This window comes from Dromaius novaehollandiae, chromosome 3 (genome assembly GCF_036370855.1).
Source record: "Dromaius novaehollandiae isolate bDroNov1 chromosome 3, bDroNov1.hap1, whole genome shotgun sequence".
In the NCBI taxonomy this organism is placed as follows: domain Eukaryota; kingdom Metazoa; phylum Chordata; class Aves; order Casuariiformes; family Dromaiidae; genus Dromaius; species Dromaius novaehollandiae.
This window is the reverse complement of record NC_088100.1, coordinates 109,546,841-109,564,077: the sequence shown is the minus strand read 5'-3', so window position 1 is coordinate 109,564,077 and position 17,237 is coordinate 109,546,841. Positions and strand designations below refer to the sequence as shown.

General features: G+C 36.8%; 1 long non-coding RNA gene across 1 annotated transcript in view; it reads right to left on the bottom strand.

Annotated features, from left to right (window-relative positions):
• Positions 1-4,312: 4,312 nt before the first annotated feature.
• LOC135327724 (uncharacterized) overlaps positions 4,313-17,237 on the bottom strand; it is a 198,504-nt gene continuing 185,579 nt past the window's right edge. Inside the window, exons 2-3 of the long non-coding RNA XR_010388115.1 lie at positions 6,157-6,196; positions 4,313-4,371 (exon numbers count right to left, since the gene is read on the bottom strand). This is a non-coding gene — a long non-coding RNA (uncharacterized LOC135327724). The remainder of the gene's footprint in view (positions 4,372-6,156; positions 6,197-17,237) is intronic.

Here is a 17,237-nt window from a genome sequence, read left to right as displayed (position 1 = left end):
ATGAGACCTAATTTGTAGCCAGGACAGAAACCACTAAGTTAAGAATATGTGCTACTAGGGAAGCTGACCACTTAAGAGAAAACATGATCACTTGGTAGGGTTTGGGGAAACATTCACAGAGTTGTAGTTCTTAAGCAGAAGGTATGAGTGGTAGGAAGGAAACAAGCCACAGCACATAATATGCAAGAGATCAAAACATACTCGATGTGGAGATATGGAAGAGAGGACAAGACTGGGAAGAACTGGTAGGTCTCTCACTCACTCAAATCTGTGTAAAGACTTGGAAGCAGCTGAAGAAGAAATTCTGTGAGGCACTGTGCAAATAGGATCAGGCAGGAGTGTAAAGGATTATCAGGCAAATGACTATTGTGGCAGTGAAATGCAGAGCAAGGATTGCAGGAGCTGTAGGGCTGATACTTTCTTGTTGGGTCCTGGTAGCTCAGAGCTGGGACAGAATAGAATGAAAATCAAGCACTTGGAAAGAAAGCAGTATCTTGATAAGGTAAAGTATTGGAAAGGTTAGGTGACTTTCCCCAGTCAAAAGAAGAGTTTGGCAATGAAAGGGAGAAGGCAGCACTGACTCTTCTATGAGAGAAGGCTGTGTAGTGAAGAAAGTGAACTATAAGTCCATGGCTTTTTGTAGGCACTGGCTGGGAGGGAATCTTTGCTCACTGACCAAAGGTGTAAAATAAAATAAAATACACAGCCCAGAAAAGAGTCTTGAGAGAAAAGCTAAGGTAGCAGCTGCACCTAATGTTGGAGAAAGTAACCATGTCACAGTATACAGCGAAAATTAATACAAATACTGAAGAACAAATGTGTTCTGCTCCGTGCAAAATTTTGCTTGTTCAAAAAAAAAAAAAAAGAAAAAAAAAGAATTAAATTGTGTCTACAACTTTGCCAGCTGTCTTGTATGTATTTCCCCCCTTTTGCACCAACACCTTTTTCTGCCTTGGGCATAACTGTGAATGCACAATCTAATTGGTCTGCTTGTTCTCACATGAAAGTCTGAAGTGTTAGCAAAATTCCCTGAAGTGCAAGCTCAGTGCACTGTATGAGGTGGAGAAAGTATCTGAGCTTATAGCATTTGAATGACTAAGGAAGCCCACAAGAACTTCAAATAGATTATGCTGGCTGACTCTAAGTCACAAGGGTTTATTAGTTTATTGTACTCTTTGATGACTGAAGGGGAAATATTCTTGTAAGAAAAAAAAAGACATTTACTTCTGTATACATATTGAAATAAACTCCTTTCACCAGTCCTTGTGCATAAAAATACAAATAGCACCTTTTGGTGTTTTGTGGCATTTAGATAGATAGACAAAACTAGTGGATCTTCAACAGCATTAGTATTTGTAAGATAGGCTTTGTCTTTCTTCACATATGTATTTTAGTCATTTTCTTCTCTCTCTTTTTTTTTTAGTATCTACAATGTTACCTCTGAAAGGTTAATATTGGAGCAAGGCCAGAGGATTCTCTGCTCCGAATCTTTTCATTAAACAATGGAGAAGATTTGTTTAAACTGCAGCTAACAAAGAATAAATTACAGCTCTTCAGCAAGTATTCCTCCTTTATTTCATGTTACCAAATTCGAAGAAAACTTGAATTTTGTAAGTCAATTCAATGAAATATCAAAGAATGAGTATTACTTGTTCTAAAGCTGGTCTCTAAAGATCTGAAAACTAGTTTCAGTATCAGTTGTGTCTTTGACAAAGAGGGGAGCTGTATGTTTTGAAATAATTGGTATCCACTCTTGAACCACTGCAGCCTATAGAAAGAGAAATACTGAGCATTAGTGGAAAAAACAGGGTTTCATACTCGGAGTCTGTGATCAATTTCTGAACATATTTGAATTACTTTCGCAAATCTATGCATAAATCTACCTAGTTCTGAGAGTAAGCGGAATAATGGTTCCCCTCTTCAGCTTATATTTAGGCAAACACTTCATTTCTTCTGTTTTCCCTCCTGCTTCCCACACTGAAACTGAATGTTCTCTCCCTCCAGTTCTAACAATGCAAGATTTGAAGGAACCAAAGTGGACTTCTGTCCATGACACCACTCGTGTTAGTCATCATTTAAACAAGCTTCAGGTGAAATCTACTTTGGTGCATTTCAGCACATCTCTTATTGCTTTTGGAATCACAGAATCACAGAATGGTTGGGGTTGGAAGGGACTTCTGGAGATCATCTAGTCCACCCACCCTGGTGAAGCAGGATCACCCAGAGTAGGTCTTGTCCAGTTGAGTTTTGAGTATCTCCAAGGATGGAGATTCCACACCCTCTCTGGGCAAATTTATTTTTCTTATGTTTAAATGGAATCTCCTGTATTTAAATTTGCGCCCACTATCTCTTGCCCTTAAGAGTTGGAGCACCTCTCTTTTGTAAAACATGTTATTCTTTCTACCCTAAGTACCTTCAGTTTAATACAATTTTTCTGTGTGCAAACACAGTCTCAGATGAAAGAAAAGAGTTCTCTTACCCTCGAATTCCCCTTGATATATTTATAAAGTAGAATCATATCCCTCCCTCCATCTCTGTTTTGCTCTCTTCTTGTATGATAATTTGTCCATTCTCTAATCATTCTGCTATTCTATGTCTGCTCCAGCATGTATTAATCTTTCTTTTACATGGACAATCAAAATCATACATAATATTCTAAATGAATTTGCAGTGCAATGTAGAATAGTACTAACATTCCTCAGTCTCTTCTAAAAAGCCCTTTACTTGTATATTCATGGCTGCAGAATGTTAGTGTCTAATCTCCATATTTCCCATAACAAATGCTATACTGATTTTCAGCCAATTAGATGACCTGCAGTTCTCTTGTGCAGAAGAAAACATAGAGATATGGTTAATTAGGCTATATACTACCTTTTTAAGAATGTTGGATTGCATTCCATTCTACACTTATCTCTGCATCATGTTCGTTTGTACCAATTGTTCAATAATCAAACAAAAGAGTGAAATAGGACTAACAAATCTACAGTTTGCCCAGATTACCCTTTTTCTCTTAATTTCCTTGATCATCCCTGGCCAGTTTCAGATTCCTAAGAGAAATTCTCTAATGGAACAATTCAAAGAGGTCTTTCTTGTACTTCTGTCTAGTATATTTGTTTCACTTTAGTGAAAGATTTTGACACTGAAGGGCAAAGTTTATAATTGTATTTAACAATATACTCGGTGTATATATGTAAATCCCAATGAAAAGTAAACATAAAGTAGCTTGCTCCTACAATTCCTACCATTCTTCTGACAACCCTACAAACCCATCAGATGGTTGAACAATACTGGCAATTTCAAAAGGAGAAGAACTTCCTGTGTGCTTCCAGCCCCTCCTGCCCATACCACTTGCGAATCACCTCATTTTTCCCAGCATGTGAATTCCATCAGAATACTGTTGAATGCCATGATTCATTCCCTGCTGTGGATGGCTGCTGTGAAACATCATTTTGAATCATGGTTAATCACCACCTGCTTGACCATCATAACTGTGTTATATAGCTACCAGATGGCAGCTACTGAAAAGTACACCCAAGCCTTCTCTCTCTACCCACTTATTAATGTCATAGTCTGCACAAAAACAAAATGCATTTTAACCCTGTCATTTGTTTGCATTTTACTTTTGTTTGATTTCTAACATGAAGTTAACACAAAGTAAACTTTGACTTAGAACTGTATGCTTTCTTTCCTTATTGTGATGCTATTCATTTTCTTAGAAACAGTTTAAGTAGTTGTGCACTTCTTGTATGCACAAAATACCAAACATTATCAAAATACATAAGGAGGAAATTACTATTAGTCAAGTGCAATATATTTTTAATTGCAATATAGCTTTTTACGCATGGTGACTGAAAAGATCCCTTATGCTGTAGAGCATTTAAGGTGCTCAAGTACATAAATTGCATGCCCTTCCAGTGTCTAACAGAAATGCAGAAAATAAGAAATCAAACTTTCTTCCAGAGAAGAACGAAGTGATGTTCTCAAAAAGCTAAGAGTTATTATTGAATATGCCAGTAACATCAAAGATTTACCCCTTCCCAATGTGCTTTCAGAAGAGACTACTTCAGCATCCATCAGAGCTTTAATTAAGCCTTTTCTCATTCATGGTTAGGTGGAATGCAGTGTTCTTTTCACAGAAAGACATAATATTAGATTTTTGTCATCTTCCTTACAGGCAGTAGCTTTCATTGTTTTCTCCTTGATGAAGTACTTGAAAACAATTCAAACTTAAGCATAGGTACAATTTGAGGTGCAGACAAAACAATATTAAAAAAGCATCTTTCACTTACTGTTTGCACAATGTGATGACCATTTATCTGCTTCTAGAGAAAGTCAAGATAAATATTTGCCACAGTGTCTTCAAAAGTTTTCCTAATGGAAACAAAATTCTTAGATGAGGTTCTCTGAATAATGTATTGCATATGTGTCCAGGTACTTTTAGAAATTTTAGGTGGTGAAGCATAGAACTAGGTGATTATTAAACCTGCACTTTTGATGACCTTATTTGTTCTCTGACCACCGATGCTACTTAGACCAGGCTACGTATTTTAGAAGCCCATGAGGTCTTTCAAACAGCCACCACATAAAGACATGTTTTTAATTTTATCTCCATCTGAGAGAGTGCTTTCAGAAGTCAGCTTTGTTAAGCCACACAAATGATGCAAAAGAGGTTGTAAGGAAATATTTATTTAACGTAACAAGTGCTCTGAAGTAGAACAGGGAGTTAAAGCTAGGGACAAAGAAGACTATTCAGGGTCTCCTTCTATACAACTTCCCCAATAAGGACATACTCAATGGTATGAGCACTAACACATTAACATGCATAAAAGGTGTTTTTTTTTTTTTAATCTAAGGTGTACATAACCTGTGGACGTAACTAACATGAAATCATGTTTCTGCAAGTATTTTATTCATGTGATTATTTAATTGATAAACATTCTGAAAATGAATGCAACTTAGCATAGATAGAAGAGCCAGAGGTTAGAAGCTTGAAAGACTTGTTCTCTGCTTTTCAGTGCCAGGGGTATCTTACCACAGCTTAATAGTGATTTGATATTAACGGCAATAATAATTTTAATCAAAGTGAATATCTAACATAACACATATACGCACACACACAGATACACACATGTATATATATGAAAATAGATTTCAAGGCACAGAATAAACTTCCATCTACTGTAAGAAGGATTTCTTGCCCATGAATACCTCAGTGCCTAACAACCCATTATTTCACATTATCACTCAAAATCTTTACCAGTGACCTTGGCACAAGAAGTGTAATAATGGAATATGCTGATTACACAACTATTCAGAGGCATCAGCATTACAGAAAATGGATGTTGACAACAGGAAAAGTGGAAATGGGACATAATTTCATTATGCGAAACTTCATGCCACTCACTCAAAGACTGATAACAAAAATTTCTTCTATAAACTTTTATTAGTCACTTTGAAATGACAGAAAAATGTAGTGATCTTTCTTTGGAGAAATACTGATGTAACCTAAGACCAAGTTTTTCATATTAATCAATCCTAAAATTGGCATTTCATGTCTGATATTTCTTAACCCAATATGACCAGATAAGGAAATTCTGACCCACTTAAAAATAATATTTATTATTTTATTCTAATTTTTTGCACCTCTTTCTTTCTGTCAGTAAATACAGTAGTCACAAAATATCTTGATCATTGCACGGTCATTAGCCTTCTTTTGTATAACTTCAGCTGTATAGTTCAGAATGTCAGAGAACTACAACCAGGTCCTTGAGCCTTCAAAAATGTATGCGCATGTTTTACTTCTACACGTTGTAAGTAGAATTGGTCAAGAATTGTTTTTACTGACTTTTTAAAGAATCTTCTGGACTCCTTTCAAATTAACCAAAACATTTCAATACAGATTTACTGTATTTTCTGATTCGAACTTTTGGGAGGTAAGAAAGTTAGCTTATGTCAGTTTCTGACTTGAAAACTTTGGGTGCTGAGTAAAAACAAATACCTCTGCATTTTAAATTTAACAAGCATGGACCGAAATGAATTTTAAAAGTCCACATGCAAATTTTTTTTTTTTTTTTTTTTTTTTTACCATTTTGTGTTTCTCTCTTTCCTTAGAAGGAGCTCTTCATTATGGGTTGAAATGAAAGGTAAAACTCTTACCTGAGTTCCATGCTGCCACAACAAGTCCCATTGAAAACCCCTGGAAAGGACAGAATAAAATAGCAAGTCATACCCACTGAATGTAGATTGAATTAAAGAACTTTGAAACAGGATTCTCCTGTTTCTCCTGTAGACTTGGGGAATGCTGCTTATTTTGACATTGTGAAAAACTGATTTTATTGCAACTCCCTGGACACAGTTCATTCATAGTTTTCTAATAACACAAATAGTACAGGAGTCTTATCAGTAACCACTATCACAAAATTTGGATATCACTTTGCATCTCATTTCTAGTCATTTTACAAAAACTTGAAAAAGTAAGCTTCATCTGCTGTGTCCTCCATTTTTCTAGAAAGTCATCTGAATCTGTATTTGAAATATTCATAACTAGGAACACTAGCAAAGTTAAAATCTACTATTTCTTGACTATAATGGTACTACAACACCCTTAATTGCTTTACCAGTGCAAAAACAATTTTCCCAGATTAAGAGTATTTTAAAAGTTAACTATTAGAGCTTTGTGAATTCACATGAACAGTCCTTTTTGAATTAAAAGGACTATTAACTATTTTTTTAAAAGAAATACAGGCTCCTTTTAAACAAAGATAACTTTGCTCAGTAGTGTTTTCAGAGTTGCAGTGAGGGATAGGCTATATCAATTTGATTAGAGGATATTTTCCTTCCCTTGAGATTCACTTACACATCTCTTACAGAATGATTCATAGGGCTCAGCCACTTAGAATTGCAAATGTGGTATGGAACTTTTTGTCAGTTGACAAATCGGTGTATTCTCATTTAAACGAAGAAACAAAAAATAGAAATTATATCATGGAAGAGATTAAACTGCATTCATTCTAACCATCAAGACCTCAGTGTTCCACATTCATACATTATTGTGATTACTCTGATCAAAGAACTTCCTTGGCTTACTGGATCTTTTAGTTCACACGTATTCTCACAAGTGCATCTTGCCCACCTGTGGTAGAAGAAACTGAGAAAGCCATTTTGGCTCATGAAATGCACTAAAGTAGCTGTCTGCATATCTTACACTTGAAATTTTGTTCTACAAGATACTTGGTGTGCTTGAGTAGTCAACTTAGAATAGCAGTGTGGAAACGTCAGTCACCAGTCAGGCAAGCTGAACTTAATTATACAGTATTTGCACATCTGATGCACTGAAAGTGAAAGGAAGCAGCATTTCACTGTACTTGCCATGAAACAGACATGTATTATTCATTCACTTAGTTACTACACTGCAGTACTATTACAGACATTACCATTTTGCTGTAAGGTACAATGAGTAATTTATTAGGTAGTGACATACAGATGTTTATAAAAACTACTAAACTAAACTTCTGAAATGAACTACTGCAAAGAGTACATGGGGTGACAGTCTAATTCATGGTCAGATAAAGTATACATTTATTAAGATTGGGTAGGACTGCTCCAAGGAAACTTCTGCACTTTTTCACAACCCAAGGGAGAGACACTTATCAGGTGTCTGCCCTTAAAACAAACACCCCTCACCCCCAAAATCTCCTAAAAGTTTCAAGAGAGAAATAGTCAAGGATCTGCAGTACTTTGGTTCTTTGCCTCAGCAGTGACTGATTCACTGTGGGTGAATCCATCTCTTGTGTCCTCTTGCCATTTCCCTATCATGGTTTACTCCAGAGCATTTAGAAGGGCTGGCACAGATACCATTTCTGCAGCACATAATGCTGATGCTATTGCCTCTGTACAGTTGCTTCATCTACATCCTCTCGGGCAATTTGTGTTTAATGTAGGTACTGCACTGACTACCTCACCATAATTGAATTTTATCCTTTAACCGTTGAATAGGCAGTGTTCTGCACTAGAAGGCATTTCATGGAAGTCACACCAGCGAGGTGACAACATACAGAAACAGGGAGAGAAAATCTGCCATTGAAAATGGAAGCAATACACAACTCCTGAGAAAATTTAAGGGATCTGAAATATCATTTTAAACTTACACAGTAAAAATCTACAACTAGCTAGGCATGCACCTATCTATCTCAAAAACAGTTATACCATTCAGTTACCTCAGTTTAATATAGTTCATCCTGAAACAATCACTACAGAACAGGAAACAAATATTTAAGACTGACATATTAGTGAAAACCAACATCATGAATAGTACTAGACAACTCCCAAAACATTTGCTAATGGACTTATTTTCTGCTTACAAGATTTTATTCTGCCTCGTTGATGGAAACAGAAATGAGAAGCTGTACTCTGAGTGACATGAGATATTCAGTTATTCAAATTAGAGACAAAAAGGAACTGCAGCTATACGATGAGTTAAATACAATAGTTGTGGAAATCTGAAGCTTCCAATATATGAGATGTGCAGGGTGTTAGGGAGGGTGGCATACTTGCCACTGTGAAGTTAGCATTGGCAGCATACCAGGAAATATAGATGACACCCAGAAATGAACTATTCCCCCTTTTGCTTATATCTACAATGGAGATTCTTCTTTTTCTTCTCATCAGGGAAGGAACTACCTGGTCACATAAGAAAAAGGGGCTGCTTCTGTTAGTTTGCTCCTCTACTCTAAATCTTACTTACATTCTTGACGTCAAAAGACCTGTTTTAGTACAGTTTGAGAAGAAGTTTCCTGTAGGACTGTAATAAGATGGTCAGACTAAAATGAGAGTAAACGTAAGACTACAGATTCCATATACAGAAGAAAAAAAATAGGGAAAGCCCTCAATTCTTTATCAGCTCACTTGAATATCATTTCCTTTTAAAGGGGGAAAACATGAGCAGCATTGTTAGTTTGCATGTCTGAGCTATATAATTAAGCAGGATACAGTTGTGCTATTTTTTGAGAATAAGAATGTTGATCTCCTGATCGAAAAGATTTACTTTTTACATTTGTTCTAATACTGTTCAACTAAAAATCATTGAAGAAGCATAATGGCTGAGCAAGGGGTGACAATGGACGTCACTATATAACTTAAGGTATTTAATGGTGGAATTAATTAAATGCTCCTCCACACCTTATTCACTTCTCTTTTCAAACACATCAATGACCACATAAAATAGAATTTCCTACTCATGACAGAACCTGTGTTAATATAAATAGTGTCCAACTTCAAATGACTGAATAGGCTATTCACACAGACAACTTTAAGCAGCTAATATACGTACCTGAATTTCAGCTTTGACCTCCATATAGTCAGTGAAACCTACAGGGTACCTGAGTGCTTTGACTCACCCTCTGGAAACTCCACTGATTAATAACTCCATAATTCACTAATTCAAGCACCCATCTCCAATGGTAAGAGCACCACTTTTAGTAAAGTGTGCTAAAAGAGAAGGTTCTTTTCCATGATATTCATCAAAGAACACTGAGTTTTTACCTCTAAGGAATAGCTAGTTTTCACCCTGCAGGCTTCCATGGAGACAGAAAATTTTACAGTATTTTGTGAAATTTCTGACCAGATCCTCAGAATGCAGGATTCTGTAGCATCCCTTTGGAAAGTTAATGAAGCCTGGATCTCAGAAAAGCAACTACACCATAAAGCAATCATTACAGAGCTCAATCAAATATAATAATTGGAAAACTCACTCAGTTACTTGTGTTCAACAAAACAATCTTGAAGTAGCAATATTTCCATTTAGTTAAATATGGCCTGATGGACCAATACATTTCAATAAAAATGTCTGAATATATTGCAGGTGGATAAACTTCAGGGATTCATTGGGACTAGACCTGGGCGAGAAGTTACACACCGAAAGCTTTCAGAATTCACATGGTATTTCTAAGACTACGACAATTATTTTCCAGTTTAAAGAGTCCTGTGTACCTGAGGTGAGATTTTTATGAAACCCTATTTGGATCATCCAGATTTATTTTAATGTCTAGAGGAAATAATTCATTCAGCACAATAAAAAGCATTTATTATAGCCTTTGTAAAGGATCTGAGGACCAAACTAAGTAGAGCAAGCAACTGAGCATTTTTTTTTCTAATCGCACGATACATATGCAAGGCTTCCCAGTGCTCTGCACTGACTAATGAGTGAAATGTCACTCCGAGCATACAGAACAGCTCCATGCATTCAGCAGCTGCTTATCCAGGGGCATGGATTTCAGAATTTATTTTATTCAGAAGGAGTAAATATACTGGCCAAATAAGGCTTTAGATGAGTGCAAGTAAAGCTATGCTAGGCAAGAGAAACTCCTGATTTTCAAAAGCAGTGAAGAATCTTTAATAACCACTTCTACAGGCTTTAAAAATGAAGAAAGTACCATGCCAGTTTTGTATCTTCAGCAATGTGCATGTCTCTGTATCCAATCTCTGCATCAGCAAAGGTGTTGGGCAGAGGACAGAAATCCACTTACTACATTTCATTTCTTTAAAATGCCAGCAATTCTGTAAATGCAAATGTGAGCATGTTTTCCTACAGCTGCTGAACTCTCACAGCTGATGTTTTCTCCAATGATATGAGTACAGTAAACCACAATTACTACCATTCCCTAGTGCTCGCTGCTTTCTCAACACACATTCAGAGGATACTGACTTACAATCCAGGGAGGCATCAGACAGAGGGGGTGTCACCTGGGAATAGTACTATATTCAGAATGTTGCCTGTCCTTATAATTGTATCATAAATTTGCACTAATTTGTATTTTACCTGAAAGGTGCGACATTAACCATATGCTTGTGGTATCATATAACGACACGTACATGAAATTACTTCAGATTTGCAATTTTTATTAAAAAAATTAAGCCTGACTGTAGCTTCAGATCAGCATGGCTAATAAGAGAGAAGGGCTAATGAGAGAAACTCAAAAGCTTTTTAAAAATACACTTGGCCTGTCTCATGTTTCCACAGAGGGGAGCTAGCTCATGGTTTATTAATTCTTGGGAATAATATGCTAAATGCACTACAAACTCCACCTTGGACAGAGAAATGGTGAAAAAAAAGGACAAAATACAACAGATAAGAGACAAGAAGAGACTCTGTCTCACACATGCAGATTACTACTGTCATCCTGAATAAGGGAATGGCAGTTAACACATTGCATCAAGCAATGAATATTTTGAAGTCATTGCTTTAAATCAGATCTGGGGAAGGCAGAATAGGAATGACTGAGTAACGTGATTCAAACCTCTTCCAAAATACACTTAATGCTTCATATCACTTGTGTATATCTAGCAAAACTCACAATTCCTTTCTAATGTCACTTTACTAGCAGTTAAGTATTGTGAGAGTGTTCAAGAAACAGAACATAAGGTTTCTCTCAGAAAACCACCCAATATATTGAACACCGGCTCAAGACAAACTTTCATAACACTGGTTTTACTGGCTCCTAGAGGTAGAAGAATTATATCCTGAAATATATGTAAAAATGTATGGTTAATCACTATCGTATACTGTCCTGGTAATGCCTAGCTATTTTCACTCAAGGTGATTTATATGTGCAGTGCTTCCATTTAAGCAAAGACTTTCTTTAAGCAAAGACTGAGGTAGAGAGAGGAGTGGCACAGCAAGACATCTTGATATGACAGTGGAATATAGAGCTCAGGTCTTCAGGTCCCAGTGTACTGCTGAAGCCCTTGGACAAGTGCTCTTCCCAGACTGTTAACTGCCTTATTATGAATGGCTGAAGTGCCACCTCAATCAAATCACTTTAGAATCCCCTTAGATCAATGTCGTATAATTCTTAAGTACTCAGTTCCTCTGAAGTTATATGCATACAAAATATATTCTAAGATAGCCTAAACATTCTTTTCTAATACAAGACAAAGCGTAGCAATCCTATCATCAAGGAAACTAGTTGCTCATTTACATATATGCTCTAAAAACTGGGAGCATTTACTACCTGTGTTAGCTAAATTTACTATGATGATGCTATGTTATCTTCCATGCTGACTACTAGGACTATGGCAAATACTGTGGACTAGTAAATGTCCTTTTCCTTAACGGAACCTATTCAAAACACAGTGAAAATGACAGGGTAATTTATTGTACAGTTTTCATAGTGATGGAAAATGCAATAAAACAACATAAAAACTAGAGTAATTTTTAAACTTCATTATCATCCTTCCTTTTCCTGTAAAATTCAGTACTTTGCTTCCTTCAGAACAGGCTGCATATATACTACACTGCCTTCCTTAAATTTTGCTTATAATTTAGAACATAAACCAAGATTGCATGCAAATTGCAGAACACCTACCCTGTCCAGGATATTTAGAAGATCAGTAAATTCCCATCCCCATAGTCAAACATTTAAAAGACTAGTCTGACTCAGTATTTGCTGAGTGAGTGGCAAAAGACTCTTGCTCCTCAAGTCTCCACCTTCTGCTGTGCCAGTTAAAACATTTTGACCTTGATCCTGCTTATTCAGTTAATAACCTTGCCACAGAAATCTCTCTTCTGACTTGTGATTCTCTGCATTTGAGAAACCGTATAGAAAATGTAGTCTCTCAACAGATGTTCTGTTTTCTCTTACAGTATCTTAAGCATGTCTTTGTTTCTTTAGTTTAAAATATTTTACCATCACTGTGGCAAAAATCCCACAGAAGGCCACAGCAACAGGCTGATATTATGTGGTGACTGATCTGTCACCCACGGCTGGAAGGAACAGCAAATCCCAATTTCATTTCAAAATCTAATGAAGTTGGCCTCTCGAATCCACTTGTTGTATCCACTAATATTAGGCTTAGGTTGAAACATGAGATTTCTTTCTCAAGCCCTGTCATGATCATTTGAATCAGGGTTGTTTGGAATAAAGAAAAGGAGGCCGAAAAGGGGAACATCGTAACACTTTCAACAACACAAAAGTCTGCTTGAATGAGGAAGGAAAGAAACTTTTTCTTCATATCCATGGTGGACAGGACAAGAAATAAAGTGTACTGTTGATTACTAAAAAGACACAGGATACAGGCAGGGGGTTTTGATTAAAAAATAAGTCAGTGTTTTTAATGATTGAGATAATGAAGTACTGTCATAGATTGCTTGGGGAAATCCCAGAGTCACTGTCTTTGGCAATTTCTAAGAAAAGGATACCCATTCATAGCATTAAGAATGCATAGATTCTGTCAGGAATGATGTATGAAAAGTATTTCCACAGTGGACTAGATGACCTCCTGAAGTTCCTTGAAATCCTATGAGTCTATGACTCTGGCAACTTCTAATTACACAGCATACATTACACTGTCCATCCAGTCTAATATTTCTCACAAAATACTTATAGAAAGATGTATCTATAGACAATTACAAGTTTGAAATCAAAAAAAATAGACTTTTCCTGACACTGATTTTTGAAAGAAAGCTCAATTAAGTTTAATTCAATTTCCAAGAAGTATTTGAGCATTTATGGTGTTGCTCTTGATTAAACAAAAGTCAGCCAAACTTCATTTTAGGAGCTGTGGGGTTCAGTGGTGGTGGTAGGATTATACATATTTATGTCCCTTTGCAACATTCATTATTTATTAGCACTAATTTTACTCTATTTTCACAGCACTAAGGCACTTACTGCCTTCTGGGCTTCACTGTCTTGTTACTGTTGGGGCATTTTACCCACTGACTTCATTGACTATTGTACCAAGCATCTAGTTAAGTCGCTCCATTCTCCACTCAGTTTTCACACTCCAAGTATTCCTGGACCTCCGCTAAGCCTCAGTGTCATTACAACTGCTTCGGAACTGCTTCAGCTTCCACATTGCATGAAATAGAAAGGACCTAGAATAAGAGTGTCTATTAGTCACAAAGCTTTGCTCATGTCTCCTTTCATTTTCTGTTTTGACTCTTCTTTGTCTTGTTTCTGATGTCAGAACTGAGTAAAGAGATAATCCAGTTCTACTCTGGAAGCCCTCTGCTAACTGGAAATGCAAACATATTCTCCGGAGGTCATTTCTGTCCCCTACTGTATGCATAACTACAACTGTACATTCAAGTGATTTAAAGAGAACTGCTTTAATGAAATGGTTGCTGCTGCTGATTCTTCTAGCTGTTCAGATTTTATGGGTTGAGAAACTATTGCATCATTTAGCAAATACAGCAACAAAAGTGAAAGGCAGCTGGTTATGGTAAGGAAACAAAGCAATGCAAACAACAATAATAATTTGGCTTGTAGTATCAACGTATGATTGGAAAAAAAAAATATTTGAAGGCAATGGTTGTTGATAAGCCTGTCATTTCAAGCAGAAGTTTCAGTTGTCTGCTAAAGTCAGTATTATTAGCACATTTCAGCACATACCTTTTCCACTTTTAAGGCCATATGGTGCCCTTACATGTGCTCTGAGTACATCAGATGTCTAATTTAAATTACCTCAAGCACTTGTATAATGCTTTATATATTCAGAAATCTGCAAGAATCTTGGCTGAATATACTCAGGTCTTTTCAACACCATCACTAGAGAGAGCACCAGGAGCCAACCAGAACTTCTCTCCTAGCAAGATTATAGTGAATCCTTGCATTGACAGAAGGTGCAGGTGCAGAAGTTCCTTCCCCCAACTCTGCTGCTGTGAGCCAAACTCTAGCAGTAGCTTAACATTACAGATTTTTCATTACTAGGAGTTTGAGTTTTGCTAATGAACGCTCTATTCATGAGTCCATCTAGTGGATACTATGAGAAATATTTCTATATAGAGGTAGATAACTAGCACACATATACACATCTCTAAACTTTTTTTTCTTTTTCCCTTTTCTAGCCATAACAATTTTTAAAATGTTTAAAAATATGACAGAGCTGGGCAGTGATTTAGATAATTTCCTAAAGATTAAAACCCACTGAAAATACTAAAGTCCTTGTATATATATCTTGCTTACAAGGCAGAATCCGTAGCACTTGACTGCAGGAGCTGAATAAAAATTCTCTTGTATCTGCTTCCATGGGCAGGGAAGTATCGAAGATGATGCAATCTGTAGATAACAATCACTTCCCTTTGCGAATGATACTGAATTCTCTCCAAAGTTTTAGGGAGGTTGGAATTCTTTTTCACTAAAGTTGGAATTCTCCAGAGCCCAGCAAAATCTTCTACAAACCATCCTTGAAGACTCTATTACTTTTCAGATCTTGCTCTATTCAGGGATACAACTGGTCATTAGAATCACGAAGATGCCTTCAGACTCGCTACACGCTTTAGCAGATAGTGCAGATTCAGTGAAGTCTCCTGACTCAGGCATCAAGAAAGCCCTTTGCCTCTGTTTCCCTCCTCAGACTTAGTCCTTTCAGACTTTGGCCTGCAGGAGCTTCTCTTGCTTTTGAATTTACATAGTGTTGGGCAGTGAGTGCAACAGATGTTAACTAGGGGGGAAGACAATCCAGTGTTGCACAGGATCCACTGGCAGTACAGAGTTCACAACATGTGGAGAGGCACAAATCTGCAGAGGCACAAGTAGAGGGCAGCCTTTTGAATATTCTGATTTTCAAAATCTAAGACCAACTGGAGACTTCAAAATTCCTAATGTAAATTAGGAAGGGTACGCTGGACTTTTTTTTGTTTTTAATTACTATACCAAGCAACTAATCATAAATAACATTGCAGTTTCTTGCAAGCATCTCTGGTCACTTCAGTTTCTGAATTACACCATTATTCTGCTGCTCATACAATATGATGGCTGCCAAACTTAACCAACCAGTTGCCAGTTTAGAAATAGCATCAGCATGCTCAAACATTGTCATCTTGTATCAATTTGACACAAACAGCTTCAAGCTTTGAAGACAGCAAAAAACAGTCCATGAATACATTGACATTTGCAGAAACCTTTCATTTTTCTGCCTTTCTTTTAGCAGCAAAATTCTACCGTTTACACCCAGTAATTTCTCTGTGAATACTGTTTTTATTCTCTATATTTTTTCAAGCTATTCTTTTCCACTGCTCTTCTTTCCCCATGTGTTCTTATTACTGGAAACAAAACTACAGCTACACTAGACACAAAATAACTACTAATCACTCACAGTATGGGAAAGTGGGTTAAAAACACTACCAAATGAATAAGACAGTACCTTGCATTCATTTTACACTTTGGTCCTGAAATGAATGCTCCAAGGAGAAGAGCATCATGTATCTAGGAGGATTTCCTTCTCAAAAATAAAAGCACTCTCACTCCCAATAATTTTTGGATAAAAATGTTCTAAATATTTCTATTTTGGGAAAAGCTGAAGAGGAATGAAGCTGTCCCTTCTCCGCTTCCATTCCAGCCCTGTCTCCTAATGCAAACATTTCCCACAGCACCACCTACAGAACTATCTAGCTGGAGGCTAGAATTATGATATATCAGAGGGAAAGATTAAGCATTAAATCTAGTATGTTATTAAAAGACCACAGTAGTACTATCTCTGCAGATAGATTAAAAGCAGCACTTAATGCATGTGGTAGTTCTGTGTTATCAGTTTGTACCCAGCCATATAGACACTAAGTGTATCATAAGGTGTAAGTATGACTTAATATGTAATTCTTACAGATGTTTGGCCAGAGGTAAGTGTGGGTAAAACTGAATGCTTTTTATGATGTAACAATATCATTAGACATTTATTTTGGAAGGAAAACCTTAACTTGGTCTTTAGTTTTGTTTCTTTTGAAAAAACTGTCAATGAATTGTAACTGTAGACACAATTTCTAGTATTTAGATGGGGGGAAGGGTGCCTCTGATGCCTCCAGTCGGGGGGACACAAGTATCTAGTGTCACTTTGTATGTGATGGGTCTCCCACCTGGCTTCCAGCAGCTCCTCCAGTAGTAGGCACTCCCAGACATCCACTCCTTTACCTGCTGGCCAAATGCCTCAAATATTCAAGGACACGTAAAATGGCATTAGATAGCTATGTTTAAGAACTTGGATCACTTCCCAGATTACCCCCTGAGCTTCCTCAGGATAGAAATATGAGTGTTAGTAACTGAGATCATCAACCTTTTTTACTCCTGGTGGAAGCCACTTTTAAAGACATTCTCTGGGAAAAAGTCTCAACTTTATAGCTTGGTATCAGCACCAGCAGACTACACCAACCGATACTCTAAAATGATAATTTTCCATTTTTGCTTTCTCATGCTTTCCATTCTCACATCAGTGCTGAGCTCACTTCATTTCAAATTCTACCAAAATTG